Consider the following 26703-nt stretch of genomic DNA (forward strand, 5'->3'; position numbering starts at 1 on the left):
GCAGGAATGGTCTACCCAAAATGATAGGGATGTGGGCATCTTCGGGCATATCGAGCACAACGAAGTCAACAGGGAAGAAAAACATCCCTATTTGCACGGGGATGTCCTCTAAGACTTCTATTGGCTGGACCGCAGAGCGATCAGCCATCTGTACTGTCATGTTGGTTACTGCAAACCTAGTCAATTTGAGCTTCCTAGCAAGACTCAAGGGCATTACACTAATACTGGCTCCTAAGTCACATAAGGCTTTCTCTATAGGAAAGGTGCCAATATTACATGGGACAGAAAAACTACCCGGGTCTTCTAGCTTAAGGGGTGCAGTATGGGTCAAATAAGAGCATGTCTCCTCAGTTAGTGCGACAGTATGCACAGTTTCAAGTGACTTCTTTTTAGACAGTAATTGCTTCATAAATTTCATATAAGCAGGCACTTGATTGATTAATTCAAGGAAAGGTACTTGCACATTTAAACTGCGAACAACATTTTCAAACTTATTAAATGATACCTGTTCCTTTGTCAACACCAATCTCTCTGGATAAGGGGCTGAAAGTAGCAACTTAGCCCTCTCCTCTAGATCTCTCATACCGGCATCGGTGGACTTAGGCTGGAAGTCCACAACCTTCTCCTTGTTGTAGCTCGACCCCTCTTCAGACCGTCTCAAATGTGAACCATTAATTGACAAAGGGTCGTACTTTGGAACCGGAACGGACCCATCAGCATTCGGGTCTGTCCTCAATATTTTCGAGCCAGTAGTACCCCGAAACAAGTGGTCCCTCAAGTTATCGGGCATTGGAGGACGAAAAGAATCACCTTCAGCAGCACTGTCAGTCGATCGACCAGGTTGGTCAGTCGATCGACTGACTTCAACAGGACCAGAAGCTACTGTTTGTCGCACCTCAGTCGATCGACCGGGTATGTCAGTCGATCGACTGACATACCTGCTGATCGTCTTTTTCTTGTTTTTATTCGCCACTGCCTTCTTCTCGTTTGTTTCCGCCTCATCTTTTTCAGTGACGTCCTCAACCATAATGGGCCCATCAAGGGTAGACCCACTCCGCAAGGTAATGGCATTAAGGGTCTCCTTTTGATCAGTTTGAGTCGGTATATGTCCCAGAGCTCGAGTTGTATTCTTGCTAGCCAATTGGGCAATTTGGCTCTCCAACATATTCATCCCGGCCTCTCTAGCCTGGGATTCCTTCAGCAACAAATTCTTTTACTCATTGAAATCAGAACCTTGGGTTTGTTGTTGCTGCTGTGGGACATACAGAGGCTTTTGGAACTGTTGTTGCTTATGAGGGGGCACATAGTTCTGCTGCTGCTGCTGCTGTGGAGGTTGAGTCGGATTCAAGACATTTTGGCTACTCCACCTCTAGTTGGGGTGGACATTCGGCTCATAGTAAGTATTTGTCTGCCTATAATGTTGAAAGGCAGCGCAAGACTCGAAGGGACTAGGACAATTGTCTGAAACATGTCCCTCAGCTCCACATCTTTTACATACGAAAAGACCGTCTGGAACAACATTTACATGGTAAATCCCTCCTTTGGAAGCTCCTCCCAACTCGTATTTGTCGAATCTCGCCGTGAGAGCTTCTAATGCAGCTACAGAAGGAGATTCAGCAGCTCTCCTTTGATTTCCCCGGGAATTCCCATACGCAGCTTTGTGGGTGGCCAAGTCATCTATGATCTTCCACCCCTTAGTCTCCTCCGTATTCTCCTGGAATCTGCCATTAGCTGTCGCATCCAGGATAGCCCTTTGATCGTCATAGAGCCCATTATAGAACTGATTGCATAGGCTCCACTTCTTAAACCCATGATGCGGAATTGTTCGCATTAGCTTCTTGAAACGGACCCATGCCTCATGAAAGTTCTCATCCGACCCCTGTTTAAATCTCGTGATTTGAGCTCTAATAGCATTCGTCTTCGAGGCAGAAAATTACTTCTTGTAGAATGCCAAGGCCAAAGAATTCCAGTCGGTGATCCCATTAGCAGCTCGATCCAGATCTCTGTACCACTCCCTTGCAGCATCGCGGAGTGAGAATATAAACATAGTCTCCTTTATCTGGTCCTGGGTCACACCGGTCGGCGGGGGTATAAAGCAGCAATAATCAATAAATATCTCCATATGCTTGGCTGCATCTTCATTTGCAGCTCCCCCGAATTGGTTTCTCTCAACCAAGTTGATATAAGAAGGCTTCGGTTCGAATTTCCTATCAGCTCCCGGTAATTCGAACCCCTTGTATAGATTTGCAGCTGTCGGCTCAGAGTGACTTGCTATAGTTGCTTCTTCAGCCATGACTGGAAATTCTGGAGATGTTACTGTCTTGGATGAAGAAGTGGAAATGGGTGATGATGGTGGATCCTCCTCGTATAGCTCGTTCTCGTAGTAACTAGACAGAGTACTCAGCTCTTCCTCTGTCGGCAATATCCTAGATGATCGTCTCAACTCACGCAAGGTCTTCTCAATCTCAGGATTGAAAGGTACTAATTCACCACCTTGTGACCTGCGCATAAGAAGAAACTACAAAAGGAATATGAGAATAGTTTACGGAACGAATGTCCCTTAAACTAAGAAACAGACTAAAATAAAACAACTAAAAATTAGAACAATTGCCTCCCCGGCAACGGCGCCAAAATTTGATACCCGTCGTTGTGAGTACCAAAAATAAAATTTATAAAACCTATTAAAACTAACAAAAGCTAGTGGTAATGGTGGTCGAACCACGAGAGGCGGATGATGTAATTATTAGATGTCTAATTTCAGTCTAAGGTAACAGTGTGTGGGGGTTGAGTTGATTTGGTCTATAGCTAAAGGCAAATAAAAGACAGTAAACTAAATAAACGGATAAAATCAAGAATTAAAAGGGTGCAAGGATGGTCGGTTCACTATAGTTTCGGCGGCAGCAAACTAGGTAGGTCGAAAACAATCACGTGAGACGGGAAAATAAGAGGTCCTTTCGGTCCACTCTCACAGGTAGCATCTTTCGATCTCGCTACGGGTCCCTAATACCACTAATACTGACTTTCGTCCTGAAAAGTGACTGAAAGGTCTAAATTAATCAATCTTTCGATCTAATTAATCTAGTCGTCTTAATTAAGCAGGCTATCTCCCTTCCCTATCTTTCGATCTTTATTGGGTCGGTCAAATCCTAGGTATTCAACTGGTCGCGTGCACTCGATTCGTCAAACTCAACAATTAAAATAATTAAAACGAAGCAATCTCAGCGTGGCCAGTCGATCGACCGGCATGCGATTTCAGGCCATGTTAATTCTAATGCCGCCTAACCTACAGTTCCCCTACATCCTAGCACAATTAATTTTGCTACTGGTCGAATCGTCGGAGCTATATTCTATTTTTCGGAACAATTGTCGTTGGAAGCACCTAGACCAAAACACAATTTATAACTTCACAAACAACTCTACAATTAGTAAAGAGGCAAGTAAAGGTCGGATCCCAAGGGACGGGATTTGAGATGAGATTTCTATTGAAACTAGTGGTGTCTTAGGGGTGTCACAATTTGGGTTGATGTAGAAGGTCACTAAACTAAATAGCAATGAAAGTAAATAAGCAAGATGAATTGAAAGGGTTGTAAACAATTGATAAAAAGCACTAGGGTATCATGGGGTCATAGGGAAATCATGGGAATTGATCATACAAACATGTTCTCAAATTATAAGCAAGCAATTATTGTTGTGATGGATTGAGTTGGGTTATATCTTACAATCCTAGGAAAGTTTGGGTCCCAGAGCCGAATCGATTAGATTGTACAACACCTACAAGTCAACTTAATCTTCCCTACTCAACAACATGCATGGTTTAATGAGACTCGAGTTGGTTTATATCTTACAAGTCTCATTGAAAAGATAGGCGATGGGTAAAAAATACAAGGATTCATAGGCTCACATTTCATCAAACATAACATGTGCATGAGTTGAGATCAAAACAAACAAGCAAATAAACCATTAAATCATATTAATTTAAGCATGAATCATTCCCCATGTTGGTTTCCCCTAATTACCCATTAACCCTAGCTACGTCACTACTCACTCATTATCATGTTGATCATGCTAGCAATGCTGTCAATCATACCAACAAAATGAAACATGATGAATAAATGAAAGTAATTAACAATAATTAAAAAGGGATTAAGGAAATTATACCTACTAATGATTCCAATAATAAAACAAAGAATAAAAGAAGTACTTGATGCTTGATTGAGAGGTTGTCAATCTCCCAATAATAACCCAAATAATCTTCAATTACCCAAAATAAAGGATGAACAAAAGAGAGATTAAGGAAATAAAACTTGTATTAAAACTTAATTAATTGTTGATTACAAAACTAAAGAGAGATTTGATTGATATTAGCTACTCTAATAATTGATAAGAAGAACATGCTCTTCTAATTAGACTAATGGGGTATTTATAGTGGAAATTAGGTGGATGCATTCGGGTTAACTAAGGGCTAAACTAGTAATTACACTTTTGAGATTTGGGTAGGGAGACGCCGGTATTTTTCGAAGGAAGGGCTTCTTTCTTTGAAGCTTGAAGAAACGGATTTGTGCTGGACTGGAATCCGTGCGTCTTAGGCACGGGACGGCCGGATTCGTGAGCCTCTGCTCGGGCGTCTTTGGGAGAAGACGCACGTCTTCTGGAGCTGCTGCCCAGGCGTCTTTGAAGGAAGACGCACGGATTCTCGTGCTGGGGATGGCCGGATTCAGGACAATCCGCACGGATTGCTCCTCAGTCTTGTTTCTTCTTCTTTTCTTCCCTTTTCTTCGTAAAACCCTTGGGGATTTCCTTGGGGATGCAAGGATCTTTCCTTAACATTGCTCATCTACTATAATATGTACAAAGGCCTTCTAATCTTGTCTCTCCTTGATGCTTGGTCATTGAATTTAATCAATTTAGTCTCATTTTGACATGAAAATGCAAGGTTTGCACTCCTTTCCTACCAAGGACACAAAACCTCAAAGAATATGCAAAACAAAGAACTAAAGACAATAAATGACCCAAATATGCACTAAAAAGCATGGGAACAAGGCTAATTCGGGGACTAAATATGCGCTAATTATGGTCACATCAAATATCCCCAAACCGAACCTTTGCTCGTCCTGAGTAAAGAGGTGACAAAGACTAGGACCATTATTTAAACTAACCTAATTACATAGCCTATATGAGAAAATTAGCGGGTCTCAATCCGCCCCTTCAACTCACAACAAGACAACCATGAGGTAGGATGCCTTCTTGCAAGGCAAGGTGGGTCTTGCCAAAATGGCGACACGTCCAAACATTAAGCACACAAAATCAAATAATGGATGCATCTACAAAAGGAATAGCCACTTCCTCATCAAGTGGCGGAGGCAACTAAAAGAGAACAAATTTAAGAGCATATAATCCTTCACAAATACTAGTTCAACAAATTACTAAGGCTAAGAGGATGGCACTAAATCACCTCAAAATGGTGTTAAACTAGACTACTTTCGTCCTCAATTTCCAAATGCTTTCGTCAAGAGCGATCGGATGGTATGGAATGATGATCCCTATGATGCTAGTAGCATATGACATGACAAGTCTCAAATTCTATACAAAAGTAAAGGTCATGGATCGTCCCAAGCTCGACAAAGTGGCTTGAATAAAAGACTTTTTGGGAATGAAATGCTCAAATCGTTATAAACAACGGTGGATATGACTAGTATTCAAAATTGAACTCATTCAACTTTCACATTTCAAAAATTAGAGACGAGGTTTGTCCCTTCCGGGTTAGTGTCCTTTGTTTTCGCCAATCGCTTATTAGGCAACCGATTAACCTCTAGACAATAGCTTTTCGGGGTGATAGTCACTCTGTCTCTGGGCAGTTGAATTCACAACCGTGTGGGGGCCCAATTCAATGGATCCCTCTCCAAAGCACATCGAAGTGGTAAGCCTCCATCAAAACAACTAAAATTCTCAACATTTCAACATTTCATAACATTTGAGGTTTCCTTAGCAATAAATTACTTCCACATAACAAAATTTTCACAATGAGCACTTCAAACTTATTGATAGAAAGTATTTTTGGGTTGTCTTACCACAAGGTCAATCAAGGTCACCTAGACAAGTTAACCAAGTCCACATCGCATCACGGGGTTGGAATAGGTGACTCACATGCAAACCCTTGACTAGGCTTTGGGTCATGGGTCAAAAGACACTAGTATGACACAATCTAGGGTGTTTTACAACCATTCTAGTAGGCAAAGTCTTAAGTTGAAAAAGTATTTGTAATGGCTTAGTTGCTCTTGTCAAAGTTCTCAATTAGGCACTTTTCAAAATATTTCATCTAAATGCAACTACATGCCATGATGCAACTAATATATACATCCTAATGCAAGTGATTCTACCAACTAATATGACATATAAACTAAATGAAAGTCCTAAGTTCACATTGTTATACAGCATCAATCAAAATAAAGCCACATAGTCATTAACATAGAGAGGAAAAAGGAGATTGGAAAGATCATACCATGCGGTCTTCATGATCCTCATGTCTCGGATGTGGCGTAGTCAATCAATGTGAACAAGGATAGAACAAACACAATATATACAACAATATATACATGACTACACTAAAAAAGAAATGAACTTGTTTTGGGGTTTTTCAATTTTCAAATTTTTATGGTTTTTCGAAATTTTTCAATTTTTTTGGATTTTTGAATAAAAGTTAAGTTAGAATTCCCCATGCTCACACTAATATGGGCATTGTCCTCAATGGCCAAAATGATGGGAAATTATGCAAACATGATGCATGATTTCTACACTAAATGCAAGCTACACTAGTCTACACTATATGATGCGTGGTTTTTGTTTATGACGGAGAGGATAATTTAGATTACCTCCCGTTGTGTATGCATTAACTTCCACAAACCGATCTAGACATTATTGCTAATGTCCTAAGGTTGGGTGTAGTTCATGCACACACTATGCAATGCATGAAACTAATTTTGTCATTTTGGATTTTGAAAGGTGGGAACAATAAAATGAGAACACCTTAATGGGGCCGAGGTGTTAGTCCTCAATGGTGCTAGGACTACTCCAACAATGATCAAGATTAATAAATAAAACAAAGAGAGAAATAGACAAACCTCAAGAGGGTAGGAGCCTCTAAAGCTTGCTAATCTTCCATCATATCATCAGTATCATCATCTTCCTCACTAGAAGTGGATTCATCACCACTTTCTTCTTCACTTTCTTGTTCACCTTGCTCATCATCCTCTTCTCCTTCTTCACTAGCTTCTTCATCAATGTTATCATCAACCTCTTCATTACCGACAACCTCATTATCACCCGGAACAACCCTAGATGTACTCGGAAAGAAGACTTACCTATCCGCCCAACTAGGCAAAGGACATGAAGGGTTAAGTAGTCCTTGCCTAGCTAAGTGAAGGAGGGGTGGATATTGGGCTAAGTAAGCATTTTTCCGATCCTCGAAGGCTTGCTTGTGCATCTCTTGCATGAGAAGAGTCAAATAATCATTTCTTGCTTCAACACCTTCGGGCTTGAACTCTTGGTACTCGAAAGGATAGGTTGGTGTGACAATGGAAGAGGAGGGCATTTCAATTTCACCCTTTTGTTGTCAGATAATGTACTCGGCCTCTTTTGAAAGGGGAAGTAGATAGTTGGTCCGGTGGACACTTAATCGACAAATCTTTGAAGGCAAAGTGAAAGATCTAGCCTCACTAGTGAGCCATCCTTACTTGGTGTCAAGAGGGTTATGGGTAACCCACTTGTACTTGTATATCATAGTATTAATATCAATGAGATGACCACCCTCTTTCGCCTCATACTTGCTATCCTTGTTGATGTTTGGATCAAAGTATTTAGCTTGGATAGTGACTAGGCCTCCATTCACAATAACGGTGGTGCCTTTCTTCCCACAATCAATATTTAGCCATCTATCCACCAAAAGCCTTAGAGAGTTGAAAGGCTTGGTGAATTCCCTTCCAATGTTCAAAGCCGACTCAAGAAGAACAAAATCGAGTTTGGTGAAATGGTTGGTGTCTTTTCTTGCAATGATGGTGTTCCCTATGACTTTGTGCCACACTCTAATGCCCGGATGGTGGACTAATAGAGCGCGACTAGCATGAAAGTCCTCAAATTTCCTTCCGGAAATTGCCTCCCAAAGAGGGTCGGGGTCATACTTGCCAACATTCTTAAAATAACTCGGTGAATCACTAAGACCCAAAGCTTTACCCATTTCCTCAAAGGAGATGCGCCTACTAACATTAGCTAGACGAAACTCGATGGTTTCCATAGTCTCAACCTTGTTAACTTTCAAAGAACTCAAAAATTCTAAGGTAAGGGAGGGGTATGTCAATTCTTTTGATTCAAACAATTTCTTCAACCCCACGGCTTTAAAAAAGGCTCTAGTTTGCTCAAGGACACCCAACTTATCTAAGGTATCTTCACAAATAAACTTGGTGGATAGAAATGATTTTCTAGCAAACTTGGCAAAAGTGTCCCTATGGGATTTGGAAATGAAAATTACCTCCGGGATAATTGAAAGTTGAGCAATTTCCGGAGTAGAAGATGTTGTTGCTTCCATGGGAGGTTGTTGTTGTTGCATTTCCATGTTTGGGCTAGCTACCACCATAGCCAATGCTTTCTTTGCTTGAAGACTCTTTTGTCTTGATGAGAGTGCCTTTGCCTTTGGTGCCTTTGCCTTTGTTGCTTTTGTTGCCTTTGTTGCTTTTGTTGCTCTCTTAGTCCTTGCCATTGATGAATAAACCAAGAAAAGAGTGAAAATCTTCAATTTCTATTGTGCCCAAATCGATTTAAAGATGAAAGGCTTTGCCTTTATGAATTCAAAAATAGACTCAAAGGTTGAAGATTTTGTGCTTGGTTTTGATTTTTGTTGAAAGAGGAGTGATTGATTTGTTGTTAAAAGGATGTTTTGATTTGATTTTGGTGAATGTTGTTGAGGAATCTTGTTTTTGTGATGGAGAGGATGAGGGTTTTGGAGTTATATATGGGGTTTATGAGTAGTGTTATGAATGAAGGAATGAAGAAATGAATGTGGGAGGGGGTTTATAAAATCCGAAAAAATTTGAAATGCAGGGGCAAGACGGGCGGTTTTTGCTCGGGACGGCCGGATTCGGCCTGTTCTGGATTGGGAAAAACTCGCCTAAAGACGGGCGTCTTTGAACAAAGACGGGCGGATTTGAAAATGCGGGACGGGCGTCTTCTAGGGAAGACGGGCGGATTCCTTTACAGGGATTTTTCTTGTTTTCCTCAGCCAAAAAGACGGGTGTCTTTCCTTTAGGACGGGCGGATTTTTGAAGACGGGCGGATTCTACTGCAGGACGCCCGGATTCGTTGACAGGCAGAAATTTCAAAAATTCAGCTCATAATGGACGGGCGTCTTCTACCCAATATGCCCGGCTTGCCTGAAGACGAGCGGATTCTCCTGAATCCGCTCGGGTTCTGCCCCTTTTTACCCGGATTCAGTTCCATCCGTGTACTTTGCATATCCCTTGTAATTTTTTCATTCTTCTTCATATCTCGTGTTCTTCATTGTGGGGGCACTACTAAGACATGGATAGCCTAGGCAATTCCCATCCCCACACTAAGCTAAAGCACTACACAACAATTGAAATTATTAGTCCCTCCCTCACTTCTCTCAAACATGATAATTATCTTAATCAAAGTATAAAAATCCAAAAATGACAAAAATGCAATATAAGAATTGAAATGCAAGTTAGGGAGTTAGGAATATTTACAAATGGTGGTTTAGGGAGGACTCCACCAAACTCTCATTCTTGATGAGATGTCAAGGGGGCATATTCAAGGTGTTGTTGATGTTGCTCAACACCTTGAAAAAGTAATCAAACGCTTGTTCATTGTCATGATAAAGGTCTTCGATAGACCTTGGCCCTTGTTGTCGGTCTTGATCGATGGCATTACCAATGTAGGGATTAAAAATCCCTTCAAATTCGTCGTCCCAAAGACCACAAACTTCATTGAGTTGATCATTGAAAATCTCTTGATTTGATGGAGACAACTTTCCCATTTCCTTTTCTTGGCCAATAAGGCCATCTTCTTCATTGCTTGACTTTGGTGAGCTTTGCAAGCTCTCTTTGTCACAATTCACTTGCTCTTTGAACGGAGCATCTTCAATTTTCTTCTTCCATTGGAGTTCCGACTTCTTCCTTTCATCCTTCCGACTATAATGATCGATCATAAAACACGGTTCATGTAAGCGGGGAGCTCTCATAGTCTTGTCAAGGTTGAAAGTTATACTCTCATCTCCCACTTCTAGAGTGAGCTCACCAAGTTTCACATCAATCACCGCACCCGCGGTGTATAAGAAAGGTCTTCCTAGAATGATTGGGATGTTGGAATCTTCCTCCATATCAACAATGACAAAGTCCACCGGGATGAAAAACTTCCCAATTCCTACGGGAACATCTTCCCATATCCCTAATGGTGTCTTCGTCGATCTATCGGCCATTTGGAGTGTGATATTGGTGCATTTAAGCTCTCCCATCCCCAACCTTTTACTCACCGAGTACGGCATAACACTCACACTAGCCCCTAGATCACACAAGGCTTTGTTGATCGTGGTGTCGCCAATGGTACACGGTATCGAGAAGCTTCCCAGATCATTGAGTTTTGGAGGTGAACTCCCTTGAAGTATTGCACTACTCACCTTAGTGAAGGCGATAGTCTCAAGCTTCCGGATCGACTTCTTCTTTGTGAGGATGTCTTTCATGTATTTCGCATAGGCCGGCACGTGATTGATTAATTCCGTGAAAGGAATTGATACTTCCAAATTCTTCACAATTTCCATAAAATTTCCACGTTGGTCATCAAATTTGGGCTTGGCTTGACGACTTGGAAAAGGAAGTCTAATCACAATAGGCTCCTTCTCCTTGACCTTGTCTTCATTTTTCTTTGAAATTTCTTCTTTTGATGATTCTCCATCTTTGGAGTTTTGCACAATTTCCTCCTTATCACTAGCTTCCACAACTTCATCCTCAACTTGCTTCTTCGGTGCTTCATACCTTGTACCACTTCTCAAGTGAATGGCACTAACCGTTTCATGTCTAGGGGGATTACTTTGAGGTGGTAATTGCCCCTTTTTGCCTTTGTGAGCTTGAAGATGCTAGTTGAGTCAATTGGGTTTCCAACATCTTGGTGTGAGCTAGAATGTTGTTGATGGTGGTTTCCTTTGCTTGACTATCTTTTTTCATTTGAGTGAAAAATTCTTGTTGATTCTTTTGCATTTGGAGGACCGCTTTTTGAACATCAAAACCTTGGTCATTTTGTTGATTGTATGGATTTTGATTTTTGTAACCTTGGTTTTGGTTGTAAAAGGGTCTTTGAGCTTTGTTTCTCATTGGAGGTGGGGTGTATGTTGTTTGAGGATTTTGAACATTTTGACTTTTGTATGAGAAGTTGGGATGGAATTTGGTGTTTTCATTGTAATAGTTGGAATAAGGGGTACCACTCTTGTATGCTTGGAAAGCATTCACTTGTTCACTTGTTCCTCTACATTCACTTTGGTCATGTCCCAAAGTTCCACAACTCTCACATACTCCACTTGGAATTGATGAAGATGCCACCCTGGCATTAACATGTTGCTTAGGTGAATTGGAGGCTTCTTCAAGCTTAGCCATTGCCTTCTCAAACTTCAAATTAATGGAATCAATATGAGCACTAAGTTGAGCACCCAATTGAGTAATAGAGTCCACTTCATGCTTTCCTCCTCTAGTAGCCTTACGAGGTCTACTCTTGTATGCTTAGAAAGCATTCACTTGTTCATTTGTTCCCCTACATTCACGTTGGTCATGTCCCAAAGTTCCACAATTCTCACATATCCCACTTGAGATTGATGAAGATGCCGTCATGGCATTAACATGATGCTTTGGTGATTTTGAGACTTCTTCAAGTCTAGCCATAGCTTTTTCAAACTTCAAATTGATTGTGTCAATGTGAGCACTAAGTTGAGCACCCAATTGAGTAACGGAGTCCACTTCATGCTTTCCTCCTCTAGTAGCCTTGCGAGGTCTACTATATTGTGAGTTATGGACCGCCATTTCCTCAATTTTGTTCCAAGTTTGATTGCCATCAACTTCGGTGAACATTCCATTTGATCCTATGTTGAGAATGTTCCTTGAATCTTCATATAGACCGTTCCAAAATTGTTGTACCGAGAACCACTCGCTAAGTCCATGGTGAGGACATGAGCGACAAATTCTCTTGAACCGCTCCCAAGCTTCATACAAAGATTCTTCATCCCTTTGCTTAAAACCCGTAATTTGAGCTCTTAGCATGTTAGTCTTTTCCGGTGGGTAGAATTTTTTGTAGAAAGCTAGAGCCAACTTCTTCCAAGAATCAATTCCGAGAGTGGCCATATCAAGGCCCTTCAACCATTGTTTCGCGGTGCCAATTAGAGAAAAAGGAAATAAGACCCATCGAATTTGGTCTTGAGTTACACCGGTTTGAGAAATCGCATCACAATAGTCACAAAAGGTTTCCATATGAGAATGAGGGTCTTCACTAGGCATTCCCCCAAATTGGCTCCTTTCGACTAATTGGATAAAGGCGGATTTGGAAATAAAATTTCCGGTCAAATGTTGTGGTGTGGGAGTACCATTGGGTAGGTTCTCCTCGGTGGGTATGGAATCTGATGAAACCTTAGGCATTGTGGGTTGATTTTGTGTGGTATTTTGTGCTGGGTTCTCCTCACCTTCTCTTGCAAAAGGGTTGATGAACTCAATAGTTGGTTGAATATCTACAACCTCACTAATACCTCTCAAATTCCTCCTAGCAAGTCTTCTATTGGTTGTCAAAGTTCTTTCAATTTCACGATCAAAAGGTAACAAATCACCTTGTGACCTTCTAGACATACAAAATATCAAACAACTCGAAAACAATTAGAACAAACCTTGAGGAGTTTTACTTCCCCAAGACAAAGAAAGACACAACTAATAACAATATAAGAAAATCTAAATCAAGATAACACCGTCCCCGGCAACGACGCCATTTTTTTGGTCGAATCGTCGGAGCTATATTCTATTTTTCGGAACAATTGTCGTTGGAAGCACCTAAACCAAAACACAATTTATAACTTCACAAACAACTCTACAATTAGTAGAGAGGCAAGTAAAGGTCGGATTCCAAGGGACGGGAATTGAGATGAGATTTCTATTGAAACTAGTGGTGTTTTAGGGGTGTCACAATTTGGGTTGATGTAGAAGGTCACTAAACTAAATAGCAATGAAAGTAAATAAGCAAGATGAATTGAAAGGGTTGTAAACAATTGATAAAAAGCACTAGGGTATCATGGGGTCATAGGGGAATCATGGGAATTGATCATACAAACATGTTCTCAAATTATAAGCAAGCAATTATTGTTGTGATGGATTGAGTTGGGTTATATCTTACAATCCTAGGAAAGTTTAGGTCCCGGAGCCGAATCGATTAGATTGTACAACACCTACAAGTCAACTTAATCTTCCCTACTCAACAACATGCATGGTCTAATGAGACTCGAGTTGGTTTATGTCTTACAAGTCTCATTGAAAAGATAGGTGATGGGTAAAAAATGCAAGGATTCATAGGCTCACATTTCATCAAACATAACATGTGCATGAGTTGAGATCAAAACAAGCATGCAAATAAACCATGAAAGCATATTAATTTAAGCATGAATCATTCCCCATGTTGGTTTCCCCTAATTACCCATTAACCCTAGCTAGGTCACTACTCACTCATTATCATGTTGATCATGCTAGCAAGGTTGTCAATCATACCAACAAAATGAAACATGATGAATAAATGAAAGTAATTTACAATAATTAAAAATGGATTAAGGAAATTATACCTACTAATGATTCCAATAATAAAGCAAAGAATAAAAGAAGTACTTGATGCTTGATTGAGAGGTTGTCGATCTCCCAATAATAACCCAAATAATCTTCAATTACCCAAAATAAAGGATGAACAAAAGAGAGATTAAGGAAATAAAACTTGTATTAAAACTTAATTAATTGTTGATTACAAAACTAAAGAGAGATTTGATTGATATTAACTACTCTAATAATTGATAAGAAGAACATGCACTTCTAATTAGACTAATAGGGTATTTATAGTGGAAATTAGGTGGATGCATTAGGGTTAACTAAGGGCTAAACTAGTAATTACACTTTTGAGATTTGAGCAGGGAGACGCCGGTATTTTTCGAAGGAAGGGCTTCTTTCTTTGAAGCTTGAAGAAACAGATTTGTGCTAGATTGGAATCCGTGCGTCTTTGGCACGGGACGGCCGGATTCGTGAGCCTCTGCCCAGGCATCTTTGGGAGAAGACGCACGTCTTCTGGAGCTGCTGCCCGGGCGTCTTTGAAGGAAGACGCATGGATTGTCGTGCTGGGGACGGACGGATTCAGGACAATCCGCACGGATTGCTCCTCAGTCTTGTTTCTTCTTCTTTTCTTCCCTTTTCTTCGTAAAATCCTTGGGGATTTCCTTGGGGATGCAAGGATCTTTCCTCAACATTGCTCATCTACTATAATATGTACAAAGGCCTTCTAATCTTGTCTCTCCTTGATGCTTGGTCATTGAATTTAATCAATTTAGTCTCATTTTGCCATGAAAATGCAAGGTTTGCACTCCTTTCCTACCAAGGACACAAAACCTCAAAGAATATGCAAAACAAAGAACTAAAGACGATAAATGACTCAAATATGCACTAAAAAGCATGGGAACAAGGCTAATTCGGGGACTAAATATGCGCTAATTATGGTCACATCAGCTACTCATACTAGGAATGATAACAACAATGAATTTAACGAAATTAATTACTAAATTCATGCTTAAATTGATGGAATAAAAGGCTAGCACAAAACGATAATTATGGCTTCGGGAAACTAACTAACAATTCTATACTATGAACGATAAAGTAAGGAAACTGAAAATAAGCAGAGGAAAATACCGTGAAGATGAATGGTAACGGAAAGATTAAAAGAACGAACGAAAGCAATATCCCGAACCCTAATTATTTGGTATGCTCAAACTGTTGGGAAATGTGTCCTCAACAATAGTGCGATCACATGATTTAAATATCATTATTAAATCTCATTTTAAAGAATACAATTGGGAAGTAATATTGTTACTGTCAACTGGTCAACATATATCGGTAATGATTGGCTGACTAGAGTTTGACATTACTGTCGTGTGACGGTGGTGATCAGTTGACCCCCTAGGTCATACCTATAGGGCGATACTCTTAATTGATCATTTAATTAATCGTATAATGTTACGAGTTAATTAAATTACTTGAAAAATTGACGGACGATTTTGGAAGTAAAATTTACGTATCAAATTGAAATATGATTAAATGAGATACGGTCTGAGTAATCAAATTATTACTCGGATGAAATTATTGTTTAAAAAAAAACAATTGGATTTGAATGAATTATTATAAATGCGATTTATAAACGGTAAAATATTTTGGTACGAGTAATTATGAATTACTAAGTCAATTTTGTATATGACGTATTTTTATTAATACGTTGATTTTTAATATGTTAAAAATACATAAACAATTTATGTTACATATGACATGTGACATATTGACATTTGACAAAAATAATATGGAATCCATAATACAATGTGGACCGAAATATTGGGAATTATTAACATATTATGTTAATTTAGATTAGTGGGATTAATCATCATTTATCTAATGTAGGCATGCATACCTAGTGCCTTTTGTGTAAGAGCACAAAGGCCATGCATAGGCCAATTCCCTCACCCTACCCGGTTCTCCCTTGGAAAGAACAAAGGTTCTTTTTCATTTTTATTTTATCTTTCACTATATGCATAGTGTGTGTAAGATAATTATTCATTCACTCAACATAATTTTTTTTAGAGAGATAAAAATAATTTCTCTTCCTCTCCTCTTCTCTCAACCGGTTTTGAGAGCTAAAATACCAAATATTTTGGTTCAATTTTTCATAAGATTAATATTATACTAGATCAAATAATATTAATTAGATTAAGAGTTAGCCTTGGGTATAAAGCTTGGGGAGAGATCTTATACTTAGATCTTGTTCATCCATAAGGAAAGCTCAAGAACAAAAGAAAAGGAGATTTCTTTTGTGCCCCATAAAACCGAAACATCTATGTAAGGATATGATTTCTTCTCTTTTGTTATATTGTTTGGATGCATAAAATCCGTTTTAATTTTATGACAAATTAGTTTAGACATATATGAGTATGTTTATATGTATATGAATCTACATTTCTTTCAATCGGTATCAAGAGCCACGGTTGTTTGCATGCAAATTGGTTAAAAGTTTTTCCGAGTTATAAGATTAACATATAAAACTTGTAAAATTTGTGTTATTATGATATATCACGAATTTAATCCATGCATGTTAATATTTCTGGTCCTAAAATGTTTTAGGATTTTTTGGTTATTTTTACGGATTTTTATTGTTCATATTTCACTATAATGACATTTAAATATGATTTTATGAGTAAAAATGTCATTTTTGGTCTAAAATTAGCTATAATTCGAATTTTCCATTGATTTTTGGGTATGTTGTCCCATATATTATTTTGAGATAACCTGTAAATTTTCATAATTTTTGGACTTGTTATGCTCGAAAAATGATTTTTTCATTATTAAATTCGGATTTAGGTGAAAAATAGGTTAATATGAGTTAAATTTCGAATCTGGTCATAGAAAATTAATATGTTGTCACATGCAATTTTACAAGATGTGTGTAAAATAAATGGCTATAAAGAAGTCTTTTTGCATGATTTATGAATTTTTGAAGAAAAATAGCATAAATAGTGACATTATTAGTGAAAAATTAATAAAACATAATCTATGACTTAGGAAAAACGTCTAATGTTGCATTTTATTATCTTTTTCAGATCTAAAATTGAAAAGTTAGTGAAAATATTTTTTTTCCATGTTTTTATGATTATTTTATTAAAAATCGATAAACCGCAACATTGTTTTTCCGGTAAATTTTCGAAATTTTTAACCTAAGACTTTGAACATTATGAGTGTCATGGAAATTTTCCAGAATGTTCATGAGTTTAAATTTCAAATTTTGAATTTATTTGAAATTTTTGGATTTATTTGAAGTTAAATAGCTTATTTTTGTAATTTTTGGTCCATTTATGAACAATTTTGTAAATAAAAGTTAATTATGGTCAAATTATTAGTGAAGACTATATTTTGAGTCCTAAGAGGTTAGGGTAATTAACTTATGCATAAATATGAGTTTATGCATTTTTGTGATTATAAAATGTTGAAATCACGCAAATCCGTAAAAACCGAGTAATATACCGATATTGGCTAATTAAAGGCGATTTAGCATAAAATTGAGCATGTTCATACATATTATAATGCTGCATTTTCTTTATGATTGTCATAATTTTAATTTATGTAATTTTGAATTATGTAATTTTACTTAGTATGGCCTTAGATTTTAATTGGTATTTCCCGAAATGTATGGGAATATCGATTCGGTTGTAATTTTTATTGTGATCTCGTATCACCGTTTTGTAATTTAATAGATTTATTTTATTTTAGTTACAAATGTATAATAGGAAATTATGTAATTTATTATGTAATTTTATTCATTCCGGAGTTCCAAAAGACGGATTTCTTCAAGAATGGCGATACATAAAGACGGTGTTACCTCGAGATACGTGCCACAACCGAAGTTCAAGGGACCAATGGAGTTGGTTTCCGAATATGTAATAGATTAATAGTTTTTCTATTTTAGGAAGGCCATACTAGGATTTTTATCTTTATGCTTGCATTTTATTTTATGTCGCATGCATCGCTAAATCGCCATAACTAAAACATGCATCTTCTTTTATCGAGTTTATCGACCGTGTCAATTAGAATTATCGTAGTTCACCGCTTTAGTTCACTTAAAACGTGATAGATAATAAATTGACATGACCTCTCGCTAAAATAAACAATTGAGACATAGCCTTACCAAATAGTAGAAACCATGAAAACCTATTTCGCGAGGGAGTGCACTCGGCCCTACCGGGGTACAAACCTTGTTACGTAGGGGAAGTGGGTGATGAGTGTTAATCCACCGAATTCATGTTGATGAGGGTTTCATCGGCCATACCGTGCCCAAGTTGATGTGGATTTGGATCATGGACACATTTATTCGAAATTTGGATTGAGCTCAACGGAAGTATTCGCGACCGTAGTTGCATGTGTTCCGGGCTATAGATAAATATTAGAGTAATTTTATCGACCAAGAGTTCTAAAAGTAGAATCGATTAAAACGTTAATCCACCGAGTTATATTGATAAGGGTTTCATCGGCCATACCGTGCCCAAGTTAATATGAATTTGGGTCTTGGAATCATTTATCATAGTTGGGTAGAGGTCACTATGTAAATGCTTTACTTGTTATCTACAAGTATTATTATAACGATGAATGTTTTGTTTTCACTATTCCGTTATTATATTGTTCTATTTCTTTACCACAATTCATATACGATATCATTTCGTTTTTGATTCAAATCTCCATTAAAACATCGTAACTAAAGACAAATATGAATTTGCTTCTAAAAACCTCACATGAACCATTGCTAAGGATCTCTTGTTAAGAGTATAGATTAAAGTTATTCATTATCAAACAGGTTTTTGATTCTTGACTAACACATCTACTTACAATGGATTATTTTTCATGTACTTAAATGAATTAAGTACCTTGAAGCGATAAATTGTTTTGGTAATTAGTTTTGTCAGAATTCGTAATTGACCAAAATAATGCAACCACTTCAATGAAAGTTTTAAGACTAAACGAACAAATGAAGAGTAATCTTCATGAATTCAATTTTGCTTCTCAAAGCAAAGACTCATTGAAATGAGTGGGAGCATTCTCTTAAACCGTTAAGATGAGGACGAGGTTCAAGAAGTAATGGAATTGATACAAGGTAATGTTAAAGGTAAAGTTGTTGAGAATGACGATACTAAACCTATCAATCCCGACCGATAAAGTTTCCATTGACTTAAATGTTAGGCACGAGAAAGGAAACTACCCCAAATTATTGAAGAATCAACAAGTTAGTTGTGGGACATCTAATGGGACCTTATTCGTTAAATGTTTATTTGATTAAACATAAATTTTGCTAGTATTACTTCGTCAATATTAGAAACCGGTGGTGGTTTTCATCATTATGTTTGATACATAGGATGGTTAGAATATGACGACTAGCAACAATAATGTCGAGAGATAGAGTAATTGTGTACTCAATCTAGTTTTTGGATTTAAAGTTGTACTTAATTATGATTATTAAGTGCATAAACTCTAAATAAGAATATAAACTTGTTAAGATACAAAAGAGGTTTTCACTTTTGTGACCCTATACACCACGATTTGATGTATGGCTAGCCCATTATCAAATGTGATTATATTCTAAACCAAACTAGAATGATATATCATGAAGATGATGCAAGACTCAAATTGGTAACCCAAGATTAAACCTTAAATTTTGGAATAATGAACGCAAAGAGTTATCGAGTACTCTTGAAACCATTAGATTGTTAATGGTATATGCGTATCTTATATTCAAAGCAAGATGTCTCGTGCCTTTTGGTTGAAAAGGAGATCGAGGTTATAAATCATCGATCCAAAATAGGTTAATCATCATCTTTTACCAACGATTTAAGTTGACATTAATGTGTTCACTTAATAAGGTAAATAGAGAAATCTTTGAAGAAGTTCAGAGTTCAGGAATCACGATTTAGTCGTGATGGGATTATCAAAGTGAAGACTTTGATATAAGCTAAAGGAAATGTGATATAGTATCACAAGTTAATCTCTCTTAGCACGCATTATGAAATAATGTGTGGATGGATTAGAAATCAAACGCTATTCGATATGGTTTGGACTTCGATCAAGTTATTTTGAGTTACTTGATCCTTTTGGGGATTTTATCATTTTGTCTAAATTATTTTTCCACTAAATCGAATCATATGAGATATGAAATGGTAAGGGTACCATGTTTGTAAGTTTTCACAAGAAACAAATGCTCATTTTTCTCTTCAATTATCACGAGTACGACGGGTTTGCGGCTCGTGAAGCTGTCTTTCTATAAATACAAGTTTATTTCTAGAAGACAGAGTGGGAGAAATTTTTCAAGAGCCACAAAGAATGCCACAAAGAATGTTATGTCGCAAGAAACTGGTCTTTCTTGGCTACATGAGACGTTTTGTGCAAGACATTGTTTCTTCAAAACCTAGGAGGTTAAATTCGTCACTTGTTAAAAATGATGAATTCATTTTACTTTAAAGAAAGTAAAGAGCTTATAACTTACAAAAGAAATTGTTTGATTCAAGTTGATTACTTCTAGAAAGTAATGAACATATGACTTACATAAGAGTGTTTAAGTCACAACTCAATACAAGGCTTAGAGCCATGAAAATCCGAAACTAAAAGGCTTGATTAGTGACAAAGGGTTTTGCACTAATAAAGAGATATTTCAAAGCAATATTGGTTGCAAAGGGTTTTGCACTAATTGAATCGCTTAAGTCTATTTGGATCTTCTTAAGGATTGTGTTTCATTATGAGGTTATGAAATACATAGCGAGTGAATCTAAAACCCACTTCCTCAATAGAAGGAATGTATTCAATACATGTCATGAGTTTTATAGATTCTTGCAATCCTAAGATAATGTGAGACTTAAGAGAGGATCTTAAGTAGGACATCAATGACTTGGAGTCAACGTTTTGATCATGTGATAAAACTTTTCTCGATAAGTTGAGAAGTTGTGTTTATACATGGAGTTTAGTGGGAGTTACGCAAGTTTTAATTAGTTCGATATGTGGATGACATATTGATCATTGAGAATGATTTAAGACTCTTGGAGTATTATAATACATCTTGAATATCCGGATTTATGAAGATAAATCCACATGATATTAGCGTCAGTAAGAAGTCTTATGTTGATAAGATTCATGACTAGTTCAATTAAATTGAACATATTTGATTGATTTCATTTGCTTCCGCTGCCGAATCAATTAAAAAGAAATGATGTATAACACTTCATATGCTTTGAGTATGATGAATTGTTTTCAAAATCGAATTTAAGTAATCTTTACCAAGTAAGCTATAAAGATTACCCTTAAATGCTTGCAGAAGCATTAAGGAAGTAAAGAAAAGTGTTTATGATGCAATATTGTGTAAGGGTGTTACACAAGTGACAATTGACAATTGAGATTGCGCATGGTTTCCGACAAAACCATAATCAAAACACATTAAGATGGTTAAGATACCATTGTGGCTATATTAATTAAGAAGTAGATTTTCTAGAATCGTTCTAGGAAATAAAGAACAATGAGAGATATTTATAACGGAAATTGAGTACACTTGTGATCATGAGATGTGCAAGAAGGATGAGTCCCGCACACTGTGAAAACAGTGGGAGCTATTCTTAGGCTAGAGGGCCTATGTCTTGATTGGATCTCGACACGTACTCAGGAAGTTTTGTAATGCAAATGTATACATTACAAAAGGAAAACGAGTATGTAGTGAGGTTGAGTAAGGTACAAGAAATTGATAAAACCTACTAACCAAAGCCTTCTCAAAGGCTAAACATGATGAATCATGTCATTTCAATTGAATTGAAATGAACAACTACGTACAAGATCAAATTAGATTATAGAACATGAAATAGTAATCAGGCATTGACTATTCATGTGTGATAATCGCATTTGTCGTTCGAGTTTTATTTTAAAACTCTTTTATTATACTTTGTTACATCCAAACGGGTTGTGGAGACAATTGAACCCCGTTAAAGTGAACACGGATTAACATTGTATTTGCCCATAGTTACTTGTATGAGGTGACGTCTCGAAGTAACTAGAGTGTGATGCGATTGATGGCAAGTTCAAGTGCCATAGAGTCATGTGAGATGACTAGTCGATCACATAGGCAGACTGTTAGGAACATTTTGTCGGGCCTTATGACCGCTTATAGAGTTCTGGCAAATTTATATAGCCTGGTCGTGGCGAGAGCTACTATAGTATTCTAATGAGTCGATTCTTTTGACTAAAGACTATTCGCCTAAGACGGCATAGTTTCAGATTAACTTTGATTTGTGTTACTACGACCTTCGTAAATGGGGTCAAATGGGCATATTTTGGGTTATGATGGCTGTGGCTAGTCGAAGGGAATGAGTGCGATAGGAATTGTCCACCCCTTGTCAGGGTTATAACAATATCTGAAGGCCACTCGAGGAGTAATGAACTGGAAATGCGTGGCCACGCTCGGAAAGTATCTATGATAGATAAGTCCGGTCAATCAGTTATTCTCCAGATCGAGGAAACCACTCTCGATATGATCACTTGCAAGTACGACCTGAAAGACACCTTGCATTGAGTGGGAGATAGTAATAGGACAAGAGAATTGGTGACGCACACTTGTCGAGGACAAGTGGGAGATTGTTGGGAAATGTGTCCTCAACAATAGTGCGATCACATGATTTAAATATCATTATTAAATCTCATTTTAAAGAATACAATTGGGAAGTAATATTGTTTTTGTCAATCGGTCAACATATATCGGTAATGATTGGTGACTAGAGTTTGACATTCTTTGTCGTGTGACGGTGGTGATCGATTGACCCCCTAGGTCATACCTATAGGGCGATACTCTTAATTGATCATTTAATTAATCGTATAATGTTACGAGTTAATTAAATTACTTGAAAAATTGACGGACGATTTTGGAAGTAAAATTTACGTATCAAATTGAAATATGATTAAATGAGACACGGTCTGAGTAATCAAATTATTACTCGGATGAAATTATTGTTTAAAAAAAAACAATTGGATTTGAATGAATTATTATAAATGCGATTTATAAACGGTAAAATATTTTGGTACGAGTAATTATGAATTACTAAGTCAATTTTGTATATGACGTATTTTTATTAATACGTTGATTTTTAATATGTTAAAAATACATAAACAATTTATGTTACATATGACATGTGACATATTGACATTTGACAAAAATAATATGGAATCCATAATACAATGTGGACCGAAATATTGGGAATTATTAACATATTATGTTAATTTAGATTAGTGGGATTAATCATCATTTATCTAATGTAGGCATGCATACCTAGTGCCTTTTGTGTAAGAGCACAAAGGCCATGCATAGGCCAATTCCCTCACCCTACCCGGTTCTCCCTTGGAAAGAACAAGGGTTCTTTTTCATTTTTATTTTATCTTTCACTATATGCATAGTGTGTGTAAGATAATTATTCATTCACTCAACATAATTTTTTTTAGAGAGATAAAAATAATTTCTCTTCCTCTCCTCTTCTCTCAACCGGTTTTGAGAGCTAAAATACCAAATATTTTGGTTCAATTTTTCATAAGATTAATATTATACTAGATCAAATAATATTAATTAGATTAAGAGTTAGCCTTGGATATAAAGCTTGGGGAGAGATCTTATACTTAGATCTTGTTCATCCATAAGGAAAGCTCAAGAACAAAAGAAAAGGAGATTTCTTTTGTGCCCCATAAAACCGAAACATCTATGTAAGGATATGATTTCTTCTCTTTTGTTATATTGTTTGCATGCATAAAATCCGTTTTAATTTTATGACAAATTAGTTTAGACATATATGAGTATGTTTATATGTATATGAATCTACATTTCTTTCACAAACTGATAAAGAACTGAAGGAAAACTAGATAATTTTCTGAATGAATATTCTGTAAACCTAGCTTACGTTATATAGAATACAACGTAGTTCTTATTCCAAAACCTAATGTACTATGGGCTTTAAATTTCTCGATCTTTTAAATTCACGCTGAATCACGGCCTCAGTCGATCGACCATGATGCTCAGTCGATCGACCAACTTATGCTGAACAGTAGCTTCTGATCTACGTGCCTTGGTCGATCGACTAAGGGAGCCAGTCGATCGACTGCTTTAGCTGATACTTGACTTCTAATTCTCGTGGACTTGTCTTTCAGGCCTCGAAATGCGCACCAAGCTCATTCCTCGAGTGAATACTTTACGTCAAATGCAGTGCAACGTACTCGGGGACGGATTTGGCTCAATATCTACTCATTTCCGCATAAATCTACGATATTACATAAAAATACGAAAGTAGACGAAATGGGGCAAATAGTAGCATAAAACTACACAATTGAGCTCTGAAATGCGTGTAAAATGGGGTGTAAATCATCATATAAAAGACACGCATCATCCACCATGTACAGCCTCGTCCTCATTGCAATCGATCGGGAGCGGTATCCCACCACGTCAACTGGGGGCTCGATCAGCCACAGTCTCTCCATCAATCAAATCTGCAAAGAATAGGAGACGGGAGTCAGTCCCATAATCGGCAAAAAAAAAACTGAAATAATAAAAACGGCCAAATAGGACAAAAAATGGGTTCTTACCTGTAAAATGATAGGACTTCCAAGATAGGGCAGCTAGCGGTTCGCCTTCCTATTGTCCAATCCTAGGATGGTCTCCCCTAGAATCAAGCATGCTGGGCTCCTGCGCAGTTCCATTTGCTCCACTATGCCCATCAATCGAGGGTCACCCCTCATCTTTTGGTCCACATGCCCTCGAAGAATATAGCAATGAAGAAGGCAGAATCCATAAGCTCGGCGCCTCGCCACATAGGAGATAGTAGGGTCCTCCCTATTTATAAATCGATCAACATAGTCAAACATACGAACACCTTTTGAGGTCAAAAAGATGGTCTACCTCAGCCTTGGTCAACCCAAGCAAGTCCCTAAATTTGTTTTTATATCCTTGAGAGCTAGGAGGATAACCAGAACACCTTCTGCGTCCCATCCTCCAACCGCGGCAATTTCTTAAAAAAAAAGGACAAATTTCGCCTCCCGGTAAAGCAAATACATGGAAATTTGGGTCCTAATATTTAAGACATGCATCCAAAAAAGACCTCACAACCTTCACTAGCTTCAAACTTAAGATTGATCCCAAATTAAAAGCACCAATGTCGTGTTTCTCCATATTATGTGAATTCATTCGTCCACTCCTTAATGCGATTTTCAAAGGCATCCATATTATGTTGGAAAATTTGGAGAAGTTTATAAGAGATTTTATGTGATAGACGAGCCGAGAAAGAAAGAATTGTGAGAATAAAAGCTCGACCGAGGTCTCTATTTTTACTATTCACTGTTTCCTAATTTCAGCAGAAGATAGACAAGATGGGGAAATGACGCAGCAGTTGCTGCGCCTCTTCGAAGGATCGCAGCTCCTGCTGCGCCTCTTCCCCAGGTCCTTTTCCTCATTTTGACGGCCGTGGATCTTTCCTAATTCCGTTTTAGTTAAAATTTCCTTTTCCTATAAGGATTTAATTTCGTAATTCCGTGTAATTGCCAAATTTGTGTTTCCTAATCGCTACGGGTTCGCTTTTCAAGGCAAAATCAACATTTTCGCCATATACGCACACTTACCCATTTTTTATTTTCTTTTTCTTTTAGGGGAATCATTTCACTCCCTCTTTTCAAAATATTTCTAATACACTTAGACATTTATTTTAATTTCTCTTTTTAGGGGGTAGCCCTCCCTACCGTTCGGTGGCGACGCGTCGCGTCACTTTTTTTTCATTTTTGTCCATTTTCGGGCACTTTTTTCATTTTCGCGCTTGTTTAGGCCATTTATTTAAGTTAATTATTTTTATTATATGCTATGCTATGTGATTTTTCTACGTGCATTTTGGCAGCATGACGGCGTAAACCGTCACATGCCAAACCTGTTTTCTAAGCTAACCTGCAGATACAGCAAACACCCAGAAGCAAAGGCACACAGGCCATCATATACAATAAAAAAAAAGCAAATGTACATCAATGGATGGGCTCCTGCCCAAAGAAACATCAAAAGAGAATGTACAACAAGCAGTCAGCTAACTAGTCCGGAATTACCAAATTAGGAAACACAAATTTGGCAAATAAGAAGTAAATATGCTTACCACGATCGGCCAGTACGCCAACGTCTGGCGAAGAAACTCCGCGTACTCCGCGCCAGGAAGAAAGAGAGCGTCATCACTCGCACCGGCCAGGTCCGTCGCCCTCTCAGCCTCCGAAGGCTCCCTAAACATCGTCCGTGGAGGATCGATGGGAACCGTGAAAGCGTCGCGGGAGCACTGCCGAGCCAAACGCTTGCCCAAGTACCACACAGGCCCCATGGGCGTCGTCAATAGCAACCGACTCGAACTCCGAAGACAGAGAACCTCAGCCACAAAAGTTGGAGCTCTAATGTAGCTCTCCCAGGGCCGGGGCACCCACTAAAGCAAGAGAACGGGGTCATTCCTTTGATCACCTATAAGCAAAGGAAAAGATATAAATAAGAATCAAGATACTTACGCTGTCTAAGCTCAGGGCGTTCACGCCCCAATGGCAAACGTCATAAGAAGACCGCTGACTCTTCCGACGGCACATGATCCAGTCCCTGACGACAGGGTACTCCCTCGGTGCATCTGCCACCCTCTTGGGCGCAAAACTGGGAAAGTAGGTGTACACCCACACCTGCAGACAAATGATAGTGATTACAGCTGATTCTCTACCAAAATGATCTTATTTTCAAAAAGGTAATAATATAGAAGAATAATGGCAAAATGATCTTTCATGGTTGCAAGAAAGGTTCATACCTCTAACAGAAGTCCAGGACCGACAA

The 26703-nt window shown here is 37.9% G+C and overlaps 1 non-coding gene across 1 annotated transcript; it reads left to right on the forward strand.

Moving 5' to 3' along the window:
• Window positions 1-12201: 12201 nt before the first annotated feature.
• On the forward strand, window positions 12202-12308 carry LOC141624316 (small nucleolar RNA R71). The gene has a single exon (XR_012534123.1). It is a non-coding gene; the product is annotated as a small nucleolar RNA R71 (small nucleolar RNA).
• Window positions 12309-26703: the final 14395 nt, after the last annotated feature.

Source organism: Silene latifolia, chromosome X, assembly GCF_048544455.1.
Source record: "Silene latifolia isolate original U9 population chromosome X, ASM4854445v1, whole genome shotgun sequence".
Taxonomy (NCBI): domain Eukaryota; kingdom Viridiplantae; phylum Streptophyta; class Magnoliopsida; order Caryophyllales; family Caryophyllaceae; genus Silene; species Silene latifolia.